Genomic DNA, 5964 nt, shown 5'->3' with positions numbered 1-5964 from the left:
GAACGCAGGGGCATGTAATATTTGGGTTTTAACTGAGCCGGGAAACCCAGAGGGGGATGCCGACTATATTTAAGATCGTCTGGACGCGATACGTTTGTAACATAACTTCCAGGCATTTTATGTCGGAAGTAAGTCCTTTTAGGATAGAATAGCTTACCTCTCAGGCATGCCGCATGACCTCTTGGACTCCTAGCGTCGAAAAGGCGTGGAAATATGCAGGTAATGTCTACCCACTAATTCCGCCGCCCGGCTCCGGGGTCGGCTAATTGGAGGAGTATTCGGCCTAGTGCGGCCTAGGTCCCAGCGTCCCGCCGCGTACGGGGCCCCGCCGCCGCCGTCGGGAGAGCGGGGCGCGCCGGGGGCCCGGGCCGAGGCCGCCGCCGCCCCCTCCGCCGCCGCCGCCCCGGCGCGGAGCTGGTTTTCCGGGTTCCCCTGGACCGAGCTGGATCCTGCCGCTCGCCAAGGCCGGAAGTGAGTTTCGCACGGTAATTCCGGGCGGTGTCACGAGTGAAAAGTTTTTTTTTTTTTCTCCCGGCGGAGATCCTGGTCGGGGCTGGGAAACTCCTGCAAAACTCGAGACGCGAACGCCAGCCCGCTCCCAGCCCCCGCCGCCGCCGCAGCCGCTCTTCCGACCGCGGGAGGCCGCCCCGCATCCGCTCTCACCGGGAGGAGTTCGGCCGGAGCCCCAGTGACTAATGAAGGGGAGGAAACCATGTCTGGCGGAGCCCTGAGAAAGCTGCCCTGAGACACCGTCCGACCGAAAGGTAATGGGCACGAAGGGTGTCTCCAGGTCCCGCAGCTCCTGGGCGGGGAAGAGAAGAATGCTGCTCCCTTTCCCCAAGTTGTCCTCAGTTCTCCTTTGCTGCTGTCGAGCTGGGTAGTGTTTCAGGTGCTCAAGAGCAGAATCGGCCCCCATCCCACCCCACCCCACCCCCCTCCCCAGCACCATCTGGACTCGAGCTATTTCAGCAGAGGTCGGAAGAATGCGGTGGGACGAAAACTTTCAAGCGATCGGAAGAAAGACCGCCTTTGTTCAGCACTAGGTCCCGAAGTCTTGCTTTTCCGGAGTATATACGGTGTATATATATATAGTTTTTATTTATGAAGTTGCTGAGCCTGGCAACTTTTGCTGTGGGAGAAAGTTAGTTAGGTGGCTGCAGCGAGTGATTTGCTGCTGTTGAGATGGCTGCCGCATTTGTTTATACTGTGACCGAGTATCTGGCCTTTGCGTTTAATCCTATATAGAGATTTTTTTTTTTTAGTTCCAATCTTTAGAACTATGTGAGAAAAGCCATATAAACAAAAACAAAAAAGAGCGATTCTTAGTTGTTTTTCTAGATAGGTAATAATATTTCTTCAGTATCTGGTTCCTTTCAGGCATTTAGAACCTTGTAATAGTCGTTGGGTTAATTAATTGAAAGCAGCGTCTGCTCGATGTTTCTATGTAACTGACTTGGTGGGAAGAAAAAGGAAGGGGTCGTGTTATGGATAAAGAGAGTTAGGATAGAAAACGAACCCCTGTGAGTGGTTGGATTTGTTGGGACTTCTCTGCAGTTGAGAACAGAACACACAGGAAGGGAAGTAGAGCGCTTGAAATGATTTTCATGGGAATCGCACTGACTGGTAAATAGCAGAGTGTTTACATGTTTGTGTTGGTCCTGACGTTGTGGCCCGCTCCACCTCAGTGGCTGGTAAGAGGTGCCCCACTCGGGGGGGCAGGAACTGGGGGAGCGTGGGCGACATTCCACCGGTCAGGGCTGCAAACACTTCGGAGCCAGTCGGCGGCCCTTGGAGGTCCAGCTGGTTCTGGTCGCAGCAAACACAGTGTTTCTCCAGTGGTGTCTTTAAAGTGTGTGTCTCCACCCCCCCCTCGTCCCCGCCCCCCCGTACTTTTGAGGTAAAGGGAGGTGAAAGTTAATACTGTGCTTTTGACTAGTTATTAAATAAATGTGAGATTCTGTGGGTAGGTATATCTTAAGTATAAATTGTTGGGTTTGTCCATGCTTCCCCAAGAAAAATTGTTGGCTTAAGTTCAAAGAAAAGAAAAAGTAGGTCTTAAAGAGCAGGATCAAATTATTTCACAACTTGTTCTTTGTTATTTAGTAAATACATTTCAAAATGGAATTCTTTTAACTGTTTGTTAGTATATATTTTGATTTTTTCCCCTCAGAGCTTAGTCTCTGGAAATCTTTTTTTTTTTTTAGTTGGTAAGATTTGGGAACCACCCAGAAATTCCTGTTCAGTCAAAGTAGCCTTATCAAAGAATTTAAGTGCATAACTGATCTACTTTATGATTTTGGAACATATCATTAGGCAGCGAAAGGTTATTCTTGGGCACCTGAAAGAGCGGAACAAAATAAATGGCATTGAACCTCAGTTTCCTTATATGGCTTATACTTGGCCTCAGAGCAACAAAGCCTTAATGGAGCAAGTCTTTTATAGAGAATTATCACTTTAATTCTCTGCATTAGTAAATTTTACATATAAAAAGTATTGCAGCACTCAAACTTAACTACTTAAATCCCTGTTTTTAGATCTTGTTCTTGAATTTTTTTCTTGAGGGAGCAATATGTTTGCAGAGACACATTTTTTAGAAGCGAGATATTCATCTTTGTAGTTGCCATCAATGCCTCCCTGCCCCTCCCCCTGAAAGGAAAAATTTACTTTGTGGATTACTTACACTTTTGTTAGTTTAACACTGAATTAACTTAATGAATATTAGGCCTTATGTATTGTCACAGTGTAAATATTTTCAAAGCCTTGTTTAAATGTGACAGTGGTTTGTAAAGAAATTTTAAAAAGGTGATAATCAGTTAAAATATCTCTAAATGACTTTAAATTTCGGACATTCTTAGTATTTGTGTGGGTTTTCTCAGGTTAAATTGTCAGATCTAGAGTATTTCCAGTATTTGCTTATATTGCATAAAATGTACATTTAATGGAACTGTTTACTTGAAGGTGCTAGTTTTTAGTAGTGATAAACTTAATCCTTCAAGTAATTAATTCAAGTATTACATTATGAAGTCAGTCTACTGTTTGAGAACAAGCGGTTGCAAACTTTTCATGTATTTTTCTAGCTTACAGAGGATAAAAAATGGAAACCAGCATTTTATTGTAATAACTAGATATTTTACATTTATCATTAGTAAGTCTTCAAAATTCAGCTACTTTAGAGATATTGGTGCTGAGCTCTTGGTAGTAAACAATATCATACTTTAATAAACACACTTTAACTTTTCAGAAAGTTAGATGCATGTATGGCACTTATTTTAAATAATTGCTTATAGATAACCTGATTTAGAGTTCAAGCTATTTTTGGTTTAGAAATAAATAATGGCAATATTTACAGAGTATTTGGGATAATGCAGAATTTTACTGGTTTTGGATGGCAAAGCACTTCTTTATGTAACTGTTACTTATCTAGAATTTTTTTTTAACACATTTCATTGCTTTTCACTCTTTCCCATCCATTTCTGTTACATGCTTTGTTTTTTTCTGGGAACACTGGATAAAAGTCCTAAAGATGTCCTTTTCTGACAACATATTGTTCACAATAGGTTATTCCGTTTTTGAGTGCATACTATTTGATCTTGAATAGAAAATGTGTACATGAATTGTTGCTATGTTATATTTGCTTTTGAATTTTCTAAGGAAATAAGCCCAGCACTTCTGTTTTTTACCTATCTTTGATTTATTCCACATTCTTTTTGTTTTTTTCTTGGTGCCTATCATCACTAATTATTGAATCCTATTACATTCATGTTTTGGTTTACCTTTTAGCTTTCTCCTCTATCTTATATTTTCTAATTGTAAAAAAAAAAAAAATCTAGCTGTTATTCCACTTTCTTTACTAATTCCTTTAGCTTCCTATTTTTAGTTAGCTTCATTTACTTCTCCTATTTTAGCTTCATTTACTTCCCCTATTTTCTCTATATTCAGCTGATGTTTCTTAATTATATTTTGTCCTTCCTCTCTCCTAAACTTTATTAGTCCATGTTTATCACCTAAAAAACCTGTTTAAAACATGAGTAGATAAAGTTTATTTTGTCAGCCCTGTGTAATTCTGAATATCCCTTTTGCATTCCAACTCAGTTTACATACCAATATTTTAATCTGGTATTTATTAATATGTTGTTTTTATTTATACTTTGTTGCCTCAATTCTTTTTTTTCTTTAATATCCCTTAAATTACCTTTGCTAAGATCAGGTTGTTATGTACTATTTTATTAAGACTCTCTACAACCACCTATCCATATTTTATTTGTTTGGCCTCTTAAAACACACAAACTTTTTATCTATGTACCTACCTTCTACATTTTGTTCTTTTTCTCCCTATCTTACCTCTTAAAGTTAGATATCTTCTCTGTAGTGTTCCTAAAATTTTGAAATTGCCTTTCTTTGTCTGTTTTTATGAAATAAGCACAGTGAAATTCTGTCATTCACTTTATTCTTGTCACTTCAAATTTTGTTCCAGGTGTCATTGGATGAAGAAGGCCTTGGCAGGCTTTATAAATAAGTGATAGTATGTAAGACAATAAAAAAGAATATCAAAAAATTAAGTTAATAAAAGAACCTACTTACATGGAGGTTATTTATCTATGACTTTAGGTATAGAATGTAGTAGAAAAACTTGAAAATAAAAAGACATCTAAGAAATCAAAACAGGCAAAATAAAGTCTGAGGACTTCATTCATAAGGCCATCCTTATGTGGAGCCCATTTAATTTTGTATATAGTAAGCTGTTTCCTGCCTTTTTGGTGTACCAGAAGGGGTGAGGAGACAGTTTGACAGCATCATAAAGTTATGGCCTATGGCATTGGTTCTCAACCTTCCTAATGCCGCGACCCTTTAATACAGTTCCTCATGTTGTGGTGACCCCCAACCATAAAATTATTTTCGTTGCTACTTCATAACTAATTTTGCTACTGTTATGAATCGTAATGTAAATATCTGATATGCAGGATGTATTTTCATTGTTACAAATTGAACATAATTAAAGCATAGTGATTAATCACAAAAACAATATGTAATTATATATGTGTTTTCTGATGGTCTTAAGCGACCCCTGTGAAAGGGTCGTTCGACCCCCAAAGGGGTCGCGACCCACAGGTTGAGAACCGCTGGCCTATGGTGTGACAGCAAGGGAATAGAAAAAAGGAAAAAAGACTGAAAACTTCGAAGACAGGGTTGTCTTGGACAACTTGCTTTGGGACAGAGTGCCTTATATATTTCATTTGTCCTTAGAAGGAGACACTCTATTATAGCATAGTATAATTAGAAGTAAATAGCCCTAAGGTCTTGGGATCTCCTTATATTCTAGCAAATTACTTAGAACCCAAAGCTTTGGTTTATGTGGGTTATATTTCCCATATTAGAAATTTTAAAATATTAATTTAAAATAACAATAAACTATGCATAACACTGTCTTAAAAAATAACTATTCTTCAAACCAAATCTTAAGCCAAAAGTGTGGGATTGTTATATATTTCTGCAAGTCCTTTATGTATGGTTGAATAGAAAACAGCTCGACTTGTCATATCCACTTGTACATTCAATCTTGCAGTATGTTTTGGTTGAAATATATGAAGAAAATCCAACATTATACAGATACTGTTTGAAAAGGGGAGGAGTATTTTCATAGCCTTTTTAGGTGATTGAGGGTATTCTTTGATACCATACCAAAAATTTTTTTAAAAATATATTTCATTGATTTTTTACAGAGAGGAAGGGAGAGGGATAGAGAGTTAGAAACCTCAATGAGAGAGAAACATCGATCAGCTGCCTTTTGCACACCCCCTACTGGGGATGTGCCCACAACCAAGGTACATGCTCTTGACCGGAATCGAACCTGGGGCTCTTCAGTCCACAGGCCGACGCTCTAGCCACTGAGCCAAACTGGTCAGGGCACCATACCAAAATTAAATTTGACAAATAGTATTTAGAGGGTAGCTGCAACGTCAAATG

General features: G+C 39.5%; 1 protein-coding gene across 23 annotated transcripts in view; it reads left to right on the top strand.

Annotated features, from left to right (window-relative positions):
- Nucleotides 1-367: 367 nt before the first annotated feature.
- ERBIN (erbb2 interacting protein) overlaps nt 368-5964 on the top strand; it is a 106895-nt gene continuing 101298 nt past the window's right edge. For 8 of the 23 annotated variants that reach the window (XM_014452290.2, XM_023751337.1, XM_023751311.1 and 5 more), the window contains exon 1: nt 372-764. The gene's annotated coding sequence lies outside the window, so the exon portion shown is untranslated. Of the gene's footprint in view, nt 765-966; nt 1077-5964 lie in introns of those variants that run through there. The other 15 variants (XM_023751356.1, XM_023751350.1, XM_023751329.1 and 12 more) reach the window with 8 other exon arrangements.

Source organism: Myotis lucifugus, unplaced genomic scaffold, assembly GCF_000147115.1.
Source record: "Myotis lucifugus unplaced genomic scaffold, Myoluc2.0 scaffold_0, whole genome shotgun sequence".
In the NCBI taxonomy this organism is placed as follows: domain Eukaryota; kingdom Metazoa; phylum Chordata; class Mammalia; order Chiroptera; family Vespertilionidae; genus Myotis; species Myotis lucifugus.
The sequence above is the reverse complement of the archived record's forward strand: the minus strand, read 5'-3'. Positions and strand labels throughout refer to the sequence as shown.